The following is a 16,241-nucleotide window of genomic DNA, read 5'->3' as shown; positions in this document are numbered from 1 at the left end:
GACTATTGCAACCCCTACCCATACCAGAGTGGAAATGGGAGCATATCACGATGGATTTTATCGTTGGATTACCTCGCTCCAGAAAAGGTATGGATTCCATTTGGGTTATTGTTGATAGACTAACCAAATCTGCTCACTTCTTACCTGTCAAGACGATTTATAATGCGGACAAATTGGCTGTCATCTATATTGATGAAATTGTTAGACTGCATGGAGTGCCTGTGTCTATTGTTTCTGACAGGGATTCGAAGTTTACATCGAGGTTTTGGCAAAGCCTACAGACGGCACTGGGTACTGAACTGAGACTGAGTAGTGCCTACCATCCTCAGACAGATGGACAGTCAGAAAGGACCATCCAAACTCTGGAGGATTTACTGAGAATGTGTGTCCTTGATTTTCATGGAGACTGGGAAAGTCATCTGCCATTAGTTGAATTCGCCTACAACAATAGCTACCATTCGAGTATTGGTATGGCGCCTTTCGAGGCATTGTATGGCAGAAAATGTAGATCTCCGATTTGCTGGGCAGAAGTTGGAGATGGGCCGCTGCTTGGGCCCGAGATTGTGTATGAAACAACTGAAAAAGTGAAACTGATACAGCAAAGACTGAAAACTGCACAGAGTAGACAGAAAAGTTATGCAGATGTCAGAAGACGGGACAGAGAGTATGAAGTGGGTGATCACGTTTTTGTGAAAGTGACACCAATGAAAGGCCAGACTCGTTTTGGAGTCAAAGGCAAGTTAGCACCGAGATACGTCGGACCATATGAGATCATTGAGAAAATCAATCCGGTGGCGTATCAAGTTGCGCTCCCTCTTGAAATGGAGCATATGCATAACGTCTTCCACATCTCTATGTTGAGAGACTACCTTCGGGATCCTTTCCATGTAATAGAGCCTACTCGTGTAGTGCTGAGTGATGACTACACTTACGAGGAACGGCCTATACAGATTGTTAACAGACGGATCAAGAAACTGAGGAACAAAGAGATCCCGCTAGTGAAAGTTGACTGGCAGAACCATGGTGGTGTGTATGCCACTTGGGAAAGGGAAGATGACATGGCCAAACGATATCCTGAACTGTTTCCACTGAATCCTGTTTTCTTCCAGAATGAAGGTAACTCGAGTTTAGAGGACTAAACTCTTTATAAGGAGGGGAGACTGTAACAACCCTCATACTGTTTACTGATTAATGACTGAATGATTACCGTTAATCATTGATTACTGCGAAATGGAACTGATAACTGACTGAAATTGAAACTGAATTGACTGAGTATATGTTAGTTAATTGCATTCTATCTGTTTAATTGTCTGATTATCTGTTCATGTTTATATGTTTAAACTGCTAATTGAAGGCCTTACCGACGGCCGAATCCGAAACCGATTAGTGTTCTATGATCCTTAGAATTAAGGTGATTTTATAGTATAATTATCTGAAAATTGATTGGGTATGATTAAATTAGATTAAAATAAGCCAATTAAAGAGTTTGCCATATTTACCATTTTGCCACTATCTCATATACACACACTTGAGCCTTTTACACTCCACATATGTGATCAAACTAAACATTTCTTCTCCTCTTCTTGCCTCAACCGACCCAAGCTAGAGAGTGAGAGAGAGTTGAGTTGTTCTTGAGAGATTTGCTTGATCTTGCTTGGAATTGAAGTGTATTTGCATATTTGAGCTCCCTTCTTGAACTACAAGACTAAAGGTAGCTCCATTGTCTTCTTGTCCATGTTTTGAGTTGATTGTTGCATGGTCCATGTTAGATTGTAGAGCTAAGTCATGATTTGGGTCATTAATGGTGAATTGAAGCTTAAGTGTTGCATGCATGTACATATATTGAAGTTTTGAGGTTGTGGTTCATCATACCTCACATGCATGTCCATCTTTTGGTCATACTCCATGAGTTCATCTTGTTTTTGAAGGCTTGAGCTCTCTTGAAACAGCATTAAAGCTTTGAAAATGATTTAAGATCATGCATGTCATGTTTGAAGATTGTTCTTGGAAAATGATTTGAAATTGGTTTGAAATTGGGTTTGAATTAAACACCCTTGGGCTTTGATTTCTCAAATTGGGCTTTAAAACATGTTATTCTATACGTTTATAGATGTTTTCTGGAAATTTAGCCCAAGAGGTCGAGTTTTGATGCTTTTGAACTTGAGTTTGAGCTTGGAGGTGCAATCTGGGTTTTCCAGATTTCGCACTTCCGCTCGAGCGGGGAAATTTACGCTCGAGCGTGGAATCCGAGCAACCAGCATCTCTCTGCACTGTTTTGCAGTCCGCTCGAGCGGAGTATTGGGCGCTCGAGCGGAGTCATGTCTCAAGCTCGAGCGGGCGTCGAGCGGAGATTTCACCCATCCAGTACTTTTACAGTACGCTCGAGCGGGAAAGTTTGCGCTCGAGCGTGTACCTTTGTTTGCCTGTACGCTCGAGCGGGGAAACCTGAGCTCGAGCGGGACTCTGTTTTTCTGAAAATCCTGAACATGCTTTTAAATGTACATCTGTGCATCCTCATCCCATTCTAGGCATTCTTAGGCCTAGTTTAAGGCATCTTGTTGAGGATATAGATGTAGAACACACCGAGGAATTAGGGATTAAGTTATTATATTTCCCAACTGTATAGCTTAGTGTGTGTTCAACCTGTGAACTGTGTAGGGTTGGCAACTGGGGAGACACGCTCTAGCATACTGTAGCCCAGAACTCTGTGAGTAACGATTGTGTAAAGATATGTTCAACTGATATCTTTTGAATACTGAACTGAACTGTTTACTGAACTGGTATTACTGAATGAATGTATGTCCTTTATTTCTGAACTGTACTGTGGCATCCTTAGTACCTACGGTTTATTGTTACTGTTACTGTTACAGAGATCTCTGTCGGTTCCCTCGTGGAACCACTACTGTTTACTGACTGATGGCCATCATTACTGTTCGGTCTTTTAAGACCTACTGTTACTGTTATGCTAATGGATGTACCACATATGACTGTTTACTGTACTGAACAACTGAAATACTGATTGAATTGAACTGTTTTCATTACTGTAAGGACATTCATTCTAAACCCCTTTACGCTTTATGTTATTCACTGGGCTTTAGCTCACTGCTCATATATATATGTAGGTGTACAGGCACCAGAACGGAGCTAGGAGCGTCAGGGTAACTCCAGTTTTGTCAAGCCAGCCTTTGTGCCTCACTGCGAGGTTCCGAGTTGCCATGCTATGGCATGGGGGTGTTTTGTTTGTTTTCCCCCGCCTGTCTTCTGTACTGTCTAACTGCTCTGTATAGACTGACTGTTTACCGTACTGTTACCAAGGGATTAGGTCCCTGTACTGTGTGACTGTAAACTTTGTATAGACCGTACTGTTTTGTACAGACGGAATGTTTTCTGTACCGCTATCTAGGGTTGAGTCCCTAGATTGAATGAATGTCAATATTGTACATACTGTTCTGTACTGTTTATGTATAAATGCATGGAAAATCTTTTGCATACAGACTGTCACAGCTCATTGGACATTGTTTAATTACTGTATTGGCTTCCGCCAGGCCCTGTACTCTGTTTTACTGTATTACTGTTAAGCAGGCCTTCGGTAATCTCGGATTACTGGCCGGTTACGGTGCTAAACCCATAGGGCCGGGTTTGGGTCGTGACAGAAGTGCCAAACATGGACTGCTTTGCCAGATACAGAGTCGCTACCTAAATATTTTATTTTGGGAAATTTAAGAAACCCTGACTCGGTGCCGAAGGCCACGTGTCCATCATCACCAAAGTTACCTCGGCTAGGGAACTTGGGTACGATTGGGGAAGGTCAGCTATGAGCACCCCTCTTGCCCGATTCGAAGATCGGCCTCTACTAATCATGATATCTTATTTTGAAAGCATTATGTGTTCTTATTCCGGTTATTAGCCTAGAATTACTATGTTATGCGCACAGCAAAACAAGTATAGACTAAGTCACCTAAATTGGAACAAAACATTTTATGTTTGTTTATTTGAGAATGGTTTGATGGTGCTACTCGCGAGTAGACTAAGACATGGATTTTGCCACCCTCGAGTGGGCTTAGAAAATATGGTTTTGCCACTTTCAAGTGGGCTTAAAATTCGCATCCAATGCATTGTTCCAATTTAAGTAACCCAACCTTCACCCACAGGCATTCAGGCAGTTATAACACGTAAACACATAGCCTCATGGTAAGCATGTTGTCATGGCAAACACTCACACTCATGCAAGATGCTAAAGCATAAAAGCTTACCTAGTACTCCGAGCCAAAACAAAAGCTAGTTAGTAATCAATGCATGATCCTAGCTCATGTTAAGATGACTAATGCAACACATACAAGATGCAACTGCAATAGGCTCGGCTATTCTAAGATGGCATGTGATGATGCTACAACTAACATGTATTCAACTTTGGAATTGAAATACAAATGCAGTTAGTATGATACGCCGAGCCCGGTGCATGTAAGACAAATGTATGGATGCACGCATGCATAGCATAAGGATGCTAATTGAAATATGACCTAATACTAACCATCGAAAGCAGGTAAGTAAAAAGGAGAAAGAAGTAGGGGTTGGAAGACATGCACACACGCACCCACACTTATTACAAATATGCTCTCACTCGGAGGGACCGAAAGAATAATATAATTAATTAACCTACAAGATAATTAAAATGTTACAGACCAATTAAACTAATTAAACTAGTTAAGCAAATTAACTAATCTAAGAAAGCAGTAAACAGCCTCGGGAAGAGGGCCCAATGCAATGCGTGTTCAACTCTGCTCGGAAAGCCACTGCCATGCACAAGTTGCCTCCGCTTTGACTGTTATCCTCCTCTGAAAACTGTACAAGTCCCAGGGTTGCTTCTCTGAGTGCTGTGGAACACCACCGGCTAATGGAATTGGTCACCGGCCAAAGGGAATGATCACCGGCCGCTTGTTCAAGCTATCGGCCATTTATGGATGGCCGGTCAGCACTGGAGATGGTCGGCCGGCCAAAGCTTCCTGTAGAATCTGTTTTTGACAGCAGCAAAGGGCAAAACATAGCATGGCAATGCATTTCAAGCAATGTATGCACCAACCACACTCCTTATCATATTCATGACTCAAAGGAGGATGGGTCTCGATTCTCGGACCACCAATCGCGCATTTCAATGCGTGATGGCCCAAGAAACCGAGTATGCATTTTGATATGGAATGCAATGTACATAATCAAACAAAGGGGCTCGACCTCTATCATACTCAACTCAAGAGGTGAAACATGCATACAAATGGAATGCAACCTAGACATGGAGGCTAAGTATGCAAAATGAGCATGCAAGGCATGTGACAACTATGTTAGTGGCAAACATGCAACAACATGTAAAGTGGACTAAGCATAGGAACAATGGAAAGCAACTTAACCAATGAAATACATGCCAAATGCATCATGATTTCAAGCAAGCAATAACATGTAATAGACCAAGTATGCAACAATGCACGAGGCAAGCATGCTATAACACATGAAGGATGGACTTAAACTAATTTAGGCAGCCCTCAAACAAGCCTAAAACAGTGGCCATAAACTATGGAGATGGGGCCAAATGCACATACAAGCATGCATGCACACATGATCCAATTCCTAAGCATCAAAAGGCAACTTTTAAGCACACTTAAAAGAGATGATCATGGACATATGGCAAACATACCAAACTCTGAAATTGCATAAAATGGAGGTGCCAAACCAACCAATTAAAGCAAGCAAAGCATGCTCATGACATCACACATTCAAGGCCTACAAGCTAGAATGCAAAGAGACTGTACAAAATATGTTAAGCATGACCAAAGCAACTAAAAACAGAGCTAAAGCACACTAAAACATACACAAAAGCTTCACAAAGCTTGGCCAAAACCATGCTAGAACAAGGGTCAATACTTAAAGCATGTTAAGGCCAAAACATGGCATTACAAGGCATGTATGCTAAACAAGCATGGTGTACCTAAACCAACTAAAAACAGAGCTATATTATGACATAATAAGCACAAAAATCGGTTAAGGAATGATCAACATGAACCTAAACTAAATGCTCCCTCAAGAGGCTAAAATGGCCCTTTTCAAGGACAACAATGAGAGGAGATGGTCCTCTCCTTCTTAGGACCTCAAGGAACCATCCTCATCACTGAAATCCCTCAAGATTTCAGTGGTGAGGAGGCCCAAACACAATGGTCCCAGAGCTCACCAAAAATGCACAAAAATAGAGCCTAACAACGCTTAAGAGGGGTCAAACAACCTCAAAGCTCAAAACACTCTTAAACAACTATTTAGAGTAGGCAAAACCAAGACTTTTATATGTTATACACCAAGTCTAAAAATAGTTGTAAGGTAGTCAAAAAAGCTATGCAAAAATGGAGAATAAAAGGGATAAATTCTTACCCTTGTTGACCCTCTTCAAGAATGATGGACCAGCAGCTTCTTTGGCTCAAACCAGCTCTAAAACTTCAAGAACAGCCTCTTAGTACCTCAGTAGCTAAAGGAAGGTGTAATGGCGGGTGTTTGTGCACAAAAGTAAGACAAAACACACACAAAACACAAGAGAGAGAGAGATATAGATAAGGATAGATACACAACTCAAACCCTAAAACTAGAGCCCTCTGAAAAATGTTGTCTAACCTAAAAGAGGGAGAAGAGGCCTCCTCTTATAGAAGATTCAACATTGTAAAGCTTCCAAGGCAGGCTAACAAGGTTGAAATCCCTCCATACACGTGTATGGAGGGGAACAAAGGTGGGTGCCAGCTATCACAACTGGCACAAAAATATCTGCAAAAGCAGGTGAATAGTAGTCGGCCGATAAAAAATGCAATTCGACCAAAATAGATGATCGGCCGGCCACAAAAAGTGTCGGTCGGCCAAACATTTGGTCGGTGGAAACAAAACAATGGCCGGTGGCCCCAAGTTATGGCCGGTGATGTGTGGGGATGGCCAATAAACCATTCCCTGCCCCCTTCAAGGCAAAACACAAGTGTTTGGTGCAAAACCAAACACAAAACAGTCGAGTTGAGAGATCCTGAGGCAAGGCGCGCAGCCGAGACCTCCGGGAACTCAAGACGAACACAAACAAGGATGATCACCGAGTGTTCAAACAATGACACCCAAGTCTTGAGGATGGTCAAAAATGGGGTGTCTACATTACAGCTCTGAAATGGCATAAAATATGGTCCCAAAACATGCAAATATGGCACACAATGCAAGCTAGGGGGGGCCCGGGTTCCAAAACTAGTGAAGTGTGTTACACTAGAGGTACCCAAAGCAATGCACCAAAGGCAAAACTAACCCCAAACAGACCCCAGGCAGGTCTAAAACAGTGGGGAAATGGCCTAAAATGATGGCTCGGAATGCAACGAAATGGAGCTCGTTCAATGGTCCGAAAACAAGGCATACAAGTCCGGCTCTCAAACACATTTAAAGAGTACAAAACATGGCAATATGGCATTGGTACAAGCTTTGAAATATGATATATAATGGACCCAAAACATGAACACACCTCAGTATATGCATGTAATGAGCCTCAAAACTCAAAATTAAGCATGGATATTGAACTACAAGCATGCAAAACAAACATCATTCAACCACAAGACCCAAAAATAGAGCTAGGGCAGTCCAAAATAAGCACAATATCAGTTTAAGGCATGGCCAAAAAGTGTTAAAATCAAGGGTCAACAAAGCATGCAAAGAAAGCTAATGAACCATGAGTTATACTACAACTATATGGAGCATATGAAGGCTCACCAAACCAGCCCAAAACAGAAGTATGCCATGCCAAAATATGCCCAAATAACTACTAAAACTCAGTCAATGCATGCAAGAATGATGGGCTCCTTTAGAAGGCCAATAAGGGGGTTGTTCTACACATGCATGATGGACACACACAATGGAAAAACCAACTCTGGACAGAGGTTCTGAGGGTCCTAAAACTTACTAAAAAGAGCCTGAAATGGGTCTAGGAAACATGAAAATAAAGGCCCCTTTGAAAGGCCTTGAATGAGATTGTTCTACACATGCATCAAAGACAAAAAATATGGCAAAATGGGCTCCGGACAGAGTCAAGGAAGACCTTAAAACTTACCAAATAGGGCCTAAAATGTGACTTCACAATATGCAAGTAGGAACCCCTTTGGAAGGCCAACAAAGCTAGTAAAGAGAACAAGGGGTGAGAAGGTCACCCCTCTCTGATTTTAGAGCTCAAAAACACATCTAAGCCACTGGATTTCAGTAGCTAAAAGGCCAAACCAAGGCCAACACAAATGCTCTAATGCATAGCCTTAAACATGAGAAAATGAAGCATGCAAGGGGGAAGGTGACCCCGAACAGAAAAATGATCTTGAACAAACTTGAAGAGGAGCTCAAAACAAGACTTTTTTTAGTTTATGACAAATCTCAAAAATGCTCATAAGTAGGGCTAAGATATGAAGCAAAATAAGCCTACAAAGAGGGATAGAGCATACAAGGAGGTATATGACCTCAAACAGAAAAGTGTCCTTAATCAAACTTCAAGAGGAGCTCAAAATAAGATACTTTTCAGTTTATAACAAAACCCATAAATGCTTTCAAATAGGGCTAAGTTATGAAGCAAAATAATGCAAAAAAATGGGGGAAATGAGGACTTACCCTTGTAGCACAGCAATGTAGCAAGTTCTGGACTAAGAAGGTGAGTCTTCAACCTCTGAAAAATAGCTCCAAGATGATTGAATGGATGGTGGAGGTGGTAGGCTATGAGGTGTGGTGTAATGGCCAAGAACAATGGGCTATTTGAGCTTGGATGAGAGAGATATGGAGGGTGGAGTGTATATGTCGTGGCTGGTTTTTCTAACCCTTGCAAATGGAGGGGGAGTGTTAGTTTTATAGAGGGAGAAAGATAAGGCTTCTTGGAGAAGCCTCAAGAGGGGGTCAAAGCTTCTCAAAGAAGCTTAACCAAAAAGGTCAAGCTTCCTCACGAAGCTTGACAAAAGAGTCAAACTTTTCTAAGAAGCTAAGCAAAAGGGTCGAAACCCCCTTAAGAAGACCAAAAAGAGGGTCAAAATCTCGGACAATGGGTCAAATACTACACAGCTGGCACAGCTGTATGCAACTCAGGAATGCCAAAAAGTAGAAGGTAGGCCGACCAGTTAAAGTGGTCGGCCGACCAAGGTTCAAAAAGGTCAAGAAGAAATGTTGGTCGGCCATACCAGAAAAGTGGCCTCCCAGATGAGTAAAATACAGCTGTATGGTGGGAGACCAGAAAATGTGGCCCAAGAGTGAGAAAAACCAACTTTCTAACAAGGTTCAAAAGGGTCAGGAAGAAAAGCTGGTCGGCTTACCCATATTGGTGGCCTCCCAGATGAGTACAATACAATGGTGGTATGGGAGACCAGAAATTAAGGTCCAAAAGTGAAAAAAAACCAACTTTCTGTCAAGAAAACTGGCTGGAGGAGAGAGAAAATAATTTTCAAAAGCATTGCTGGTCTCCCACCATCCTACCACCTTCCTAACAATAAAAATAGGGCCCATACCAAAAATGAACCCTAACCGATGCAAAACGAGGGTTCGAGGGCCAAAACGTGCAGCCTGGGGCCCCGAAAACAGGCTGTTAGGTACCGGAAGTGGCGTGCGATCACGAAGGTGGTCTCTCGGGCCACAGTGTCCCTCAAAAGAGAGGAAACAAGGTGTGTGCCAAAAACCGGAGCAAACGGAGGTAGTTAAGCGGTCCCAAACCAAGGCACACGGCCCCCGACTTCAAAAATCAGAAACTGGTCTCCAAACGAGAAAAATGGCCTACGGCCACGAAATGTAGCCTACAGCCACTGAGAGATGGTCTACGAGACCTCTCCCTCCCTTCGGGAAGAGAAAATAGAGAAAACAAAACCTGGTTCGCAAACCGAGGCAAAGCACAAAAGAGCCCCGAAGTCTAGAGGCAAGGCTCGCAGTCGAGATTCTGAAACCTCAAAACGAGCACAATATGCATCATCACCGAGAGCTCAATCGGTGACGTCTGAGTCTTAAGTTCGGTCAAAAATAGGGTGTCTACAGTGCAATGCCGACGTTGATATCATCAGCGCTGTCACTTGCCATGACAGGCTTGTCTTCCAAAGTAATGGCGAGGGCCCAGGGGGCATCAGGCTTTTTTGACCCCGAGGTTGTTGCCGAAGAAGACCTCGGATTTTTTGGTTTTTGGGATTCTGGTGGTTGAGACTCAGAGCTCCTCTTCCCAGCGGAAGGCTGAGATTTGTCACTCTCAGCCAACTTTGAAATAGGCAAAGTATCCTCAGACTCAGTCTGAGTAACTTTAGCCTTTGGTTGAGCCTTCTTAAGTCTTTTTTGCTTCGGTGGAGGAAGGGTTTGTGCTGGTTGCTCATCAACTGATGATGGAATGCTGGCCAGAAGATCTTTGGCAACCGGTTTTGGGTGACCCATCTCGGCAGTAGAAACTGTTCGGCGTCGGCGGCGGCGTTGTGATATTGGAATCAGGTATGGAGCCGAGGTTGATGGCTGATCAGCTGGATCGGAAGTTGACCCTTGATCTATCCAAGATGTGGACGCAGTCTGTGGGGTTGTAGCAAATGGTGGAGAAAGGCTTTTTTTCTTCCTCCTAGGGACGTCGGGCAAGACAGACCTGTATGTTGGAATAAAGTTGAGAAGCAGAGGCGCCTTTCGTTTGTGAATTGGCAAGTTCAGTAGCTTCTTCAAATCTTTGCTGGGGAAGAAGGATTGGCGAAAGTTCTGTGGAGGCTGAGGAAGAACTGCAAAGACAAAACAACACAGACATTAGAACAAGAATATTGAAAACTTTGTACAAGAAAATAAGAAAACTTATGAAGGGAGGCCCTTACCAGCTCATTCCCCAAGAACTGTTCGGCTTAAGGGATAAAGATGGAGGTCATCGTTTGGCTGAAATTCCCAATTGCCCAAGACGATGAAGTAATCGTCTCCAGCTCCCTTGTTGGAGTCTGGGAGGTCAGCTACGATTTTATATTCAGTGGATCTCGGCTTTAGGTAGTAGACGTAGTCTGTGTCTTTTCTAAGGCAACACATGGTATAACAGTACTGGAAATCGGCAAGTGTAATCCTGGCATTCTCTTGTTTAACTAAGGCTATGGTGCCAGTGATAACTCGGTAAGAATTGATGGCGAGTTGCATTGGGTTCAACTTATAGCAGTAAAGGATTTGACGGAAAAAATGATCAAGTGAAAACCGAAGTCCACACTCAATAAAAGCAACTATAGGGAAGGGCATAGAGTGATCAATAGGCATGATGGAGTCATCATCCCCAGCCAACCTCAAATTGACATCGGCTGGGATTTCAAACTCTTGCCTAAAAAATTCTTACTTAGAGGGGGTGTTTACCCGATGTTCCCACATACCCATGATGTCGGGATAACTAAAGGTATTGGGTTTCAGTAAGAAGATGGTTCAAATAGGGTTATTGGGACCTCGACAAAAAACCTAGGTTTGGGCTGGTGTAGAAATTTGTAAGGGATGTTTCAGTTTTGCCTTAAATTGTGGGTTCTACAAACAAATCCCAAACCTAAAACTATGGGGATGAAGATCAAAGGCACAGATCTGGAAAAGACACAAAAAACAGAAAACAAGAACGGAGTTTCAGAATCAAGAACAGAGATGGTCTATCAAGAGCATAAAGAATACAAGAAATATAGGGCCAAGATCGGTGGCAAAAATACAGGGAAGTGGTGAAACAGTGCGTGTGTTCAAGATATGGACAAGGACCAAACCATGGAATAAACGCACTCAGGTTCACAAATTGAACATTCGAATAAAGCAGTAACAACAACAAGTTCCAAAAAAACAATCAATAAGAAGGAACAGTTGCTTACCATAAAAAATAAAGCCTGAGTAAGGATCGCCGAAGTCAGACGATGGTTACAGAAGTAACAAGACGGCGGAAGCTTCACCAAGAGGAAGAATGAGGGCCATTGCAGAGCTTGAGGTCTGGAACAATGGAAGAAATGAGAAAAGCAAGAGAGAGAAAAAGTTTTTCAGAAACGAGAATAAGGTGAAAAGGAAAAATCGAAGAGATGTTTTGTTAAAAATGAAAACGGCGGCAAAAAGTAATCAATACTCCTAGAAGAACGTATGCATCAGACGGCACACGTGAGAGAGAGACGGCTTACAGACGCGTTACAAATACGAACCAGTAAGAAAGAAAAGCGTGGCTAAAACGGTTGAATTATGGTGTATGACAGCTCATACGTGTGAAAGGGTTCTTAAAGTTCTTTTTCTTCAACAAAGACATATCGGCCAAAATAATGATCTCGGCTGAGATACTGAAAATCGACGTACTGGAAAAACGGTGTGATATAGATTCCATCACCTCAGAATACCGAGGTAATAGAACCTAGGGACAGTTGTGGGGATATATTTTTGAGCACCGATACGTGGCAAGGTGACGCCGACGTGTCAGCCTAGGTGTCACGCGTCCAGGTCATGACGCCGAGGTGATCTCGGCTAGGCCGAGGTTATCTCCGAAGATATCGGAATCCGAGATAAGCGGATAAGGGACAAGAGTCCTAGAATGATGGAAAACTTTAGCCCAGATAAGGATAAAGCTCTTAGAAAGTTGATCTTTATCTCTTGAAGAGTCCAGAGTAAGTACTGAACAGGAATCCATAGAAGTCAGGCTTCTATTGGGATGAGGATTGAGGTAACTATAAAAGAGAGGCATCCCCGTGGGTCTAAGGTACGCAATTTTATGCTTTTGATACTCAAGCTTGTGAGTTTAGCACTTGATTATCTTTGAGAGATATACTGACTTGATCGTCGGAGTGCCCCCGGGTGGACGAACCACCGCCGGAATCTTCTCTTTCTGTTACAGGTTAGCCAGGTGTCATCTATTCTGTCAAGTGTTCTCTAGCTGAATACTAAGTCGGGTAGTGTGGTCGGAAAATCACCCACACACATATAAAATCACAAATATATTGCTTAAAATGAAAAAAATAACAATCTAATATAGTGCTTAAAATCAAAGTTGATTCATAGGAATATCTACAGAATTTTAAAAAAAAAATTAAAAAATTTCACACACAAGAAAATAATAAACAATTAGACAATAATGACAAATAAAAACCCTTAATAGTGAATTAAGAATCAATAAATAATCGAAATTAATCAAATAAGGACAAATATATAATTTATATAAAATATTATATATTTTATATATATATATATATATTAAAGGAGGGTAGTAGTGTGGAGCCTTACGGCAACATTAAACAAATACCCATTACTTTAATATTTTCTCACCCACAACGAGACTTTATGGTAAAGAAAAGCTAACTCGCAGATTGATTTTTTGAGTACTGAGAGAGAGAAGACTTGAGCAGTAAGACTGACAATGAATAGAAAAAGACAATTCCTAACTATATCTTTACACACCTTCAGATTTCTCCCTGGTAGATTTGAAAATCCTCATCTTCGAACAGGTTTGTCTCCTTTCTTTGATTCATTTCTCTCTCTCAGTCAAGCCCTAGCTCGAGTTTTTCATCTGTTTTTCGAATAATTTCTTTTATTTATCATTCCTTTTCCTTTTCCTTTTTTTTTTTTTTTGAATTAAAGAGGTCAAACGACATCATTTAACAGATCTGGGTAGGAGAAAAAGAAAAATTTTGAATTGTGAGTATCGTATGTATCAGCGATTCACATTGATTCCTATGATTCTTACTTCGAATCACATGTTTCTTTTAAATTTACGATTTAAGTACTCGATTCGAATCATTCTATGAAAAAATCATATCGAATCGTACGAATCATATCGCGAATCGTACGATTCAAACAACCATGTTTAAGAGTAAACTGAGAAAAAATTGAAACATAAAGGGCCAAAGTGGAAAAGTAAAAAATGAGTCAAGGGGACAACGCATAATTTCCTATATATATATAAAATGACAACAAAAATTATATAAAAATGAATAGTTGTAATTGTTTTGTACGTGAACAGTTATTAAAACCAAATTAGTCAAAAATAAAATTAATAATAAAAATATTTGTGTAATTTAAAGCAGCTTCAAGAGACCAGCTTGATTGAGCAAAACTAAAATTTAAATGGCCCATGCAGGTCTCGAACCTGCGACCTTCGCGTTATTAGCACGACGCTCTAACCAGCTGAGCTAATAGGCCACGCGTATTTACGTTTTTATTTATTTAATTTTTTCAATCTTTGTCACCCCTGAGGACTGGCCACTGCATCTCAATATGAAAATTCTCTTTTACGTGTAAACATTGTTTTCTGACTGCTATTGAATATTTCATTTTTATTTAATTTTCTTTCTTTTGGTGGATTTGGATTTATTCTCAATTTTCATTTTTGTGCAAATTATAAAAAAGATTGAAAAAAACTTTTTTAATTCTACTAAATAGAAGATTTTTTTTTAAGTTAAAAAAAATCTAGAAGACATATTTTAGAAATAGTTCTTCAAACAATTTTTAAAAAATTGAAAATGAATTTTTAAAGTTTACTAGAAAGAAGTTTTTTTTCCCTAACAAATAAAAATGGAAAACAAAAAAATGTAAATGATATTGCACAATTTAGAAACCTCCAAATGGAACATAGTGAACACAAATATTTAGACAAAAATCAAAGTCCAACCCTCTACTTGATGTAAGTTTATTCACAAGGAAAACAAATCACAATTCATTCTTTTACAATAATAATAATAATAATAATAAAGACAAATTATATTTTTCACCCTTATAATTTGATTTTTATTATTTTAATTTGAATAACTTGATTTCTACACTTTAGTCAAGTTTTAATTTGGTCATTCCATCAAAAATTTCGTTAATTTTTTCTACTTGTACACCACAAGAGACTAATAAGTGTCTCAAAATCGTTAATTTTATCTTCCAACTTGAACAGAATGACTAAATCAAAACTAAATTCTAGCAAGGAGTTGTCACGACCCAAACCCGGCCCTATGGGTTTAGCACCGTAACCGGCCAGTAATCCGAGATTACCGAAGGCCTGCAGGACAGTAATACAGTAAAACAGAGTACAGGGCCTGGCGGAAGCCAAAACAGTAAATAAACAATGCCCAATGAGTTGCGACAGTCTATATGAAAAGATTTTTCATACATTTATACGTAAACAGTACAGAACGGTATGCACAATATTTACAATCATTCAGACTAGGGACTCAACCCTAGATAACAGTACGGTAAACATTCAGTCTATACAAAACAGTGAAACAGTACAAAAGGGGGAATTGTAAAACACCCCTAAGCCCTAACACGTTAGGGTCGGAACCTCGCAGTGAGGCACAAAGGCTGGCTTGACAAAACTGGAGTAACCCTGACGCCTCTAGCTTCAATCCGGTGCCTGTACACCTACATATATATATGAGCAGTGAGCTAAAGCCCAGTGAATAACATAAAGCGTAAAGGGGTTTAGAATGAATGTCCTTACAGTAATGAAAACAGTTCATTTCAATCAGTATTTCAGTTGCTCAATACAGTAAACAGTCATATGTGGTACATCCATTAGCATAACAGTAACAGTAGGTCTTAAAAGACCGAACAGTAATGATGGCCATCAGTCAGTAAACAGTAGTGGTTCCAACGAGGGAACTGACAGAGAATTCTGTCACAGTAACAGTAAGCAGTAGGTGCCAAGGATGCCACAATACAGTTCAGAATATAGGACATACATTCATTCAGTTAACAGTAATCAGTTCAGAAAACAGTACAGTTCAGTTGTTCAGAAAATAATCATTTGTGAACATATCTTTACACATTCGTTACTCACAGAGTTCGGGCTACAGTATGCTAGAGCGTGCCTCTCCAGTCGCCAACCCTACACAATTAACAGATTGAACATACTAAGCTACACAGCTGGGAAAGATAATAACTTAACCCCTAATGCCTCGGTGTGTTCTACATCTATATCCTCAACAAGATGTCTACAACTAGGCCTAAGAATGCCTAGAATGAGATGAGGATGCAAAGATGCACATTTAAAAGCATTTTCAGAAAAACAGAGTTCCGCTCGAGCGCAGGTTTCCCCGCTCGAGCGGTAATGCAACAAAGGTACACGCTCGAGCGTAAACTTTCCCGCTCGAGCGTACTGTAAAAGCACTGGATGGGTGAAATCTCCGCTCGACGCCCGCTCGAGCGTGAGACATGACTCCGCTCGAGCGCCCAATCCTCCGCTCGAGCGGACTGCAAAACAGTGTAGAGAGATGCTGGATGCTCGGATTCCACGCTCAAGCGCCACTTTCCCC

At 41.0% G+C, this 16,241-nt stretch overlaps 1 non-coding gene across 1 annotated transcript; it reads right to left on the bottom strand.

The window, feature by feature from the left end:
• Positions 1-14,068: 14,068 nt before the first annotated feature.
• Positions 14,069-14,142, bottom strand: TRNAI-AAU (transfer RNA isoleucine (anticodon AAU)). The gene has a single exon. It is a non-coding gene; the product is annotated as a tRNA-Ile (tRNA).
• Positions 14,143-16,241: the final 2,099 nt, after the last annotated feature.

The sequence above is a fragment of the Camellia sinensis genome, chromosome 1, assembly GCF_055761805.1.
Source record: "Camellia sinensis isolate YWXY chromosome 1, ASM5576180v1, whole genome shotgun sequence".
In the NCBI taxonomy this organism is placed as follows: Eukaryota; Viridiplantae; Streptophyta; class Magnoliopsida; order Ericales; family Theaceae; genus Camellia; species Camellia sinensis.
This window is presented reverse-complemented; position numbering and strand designations above follow the sequence as displayed.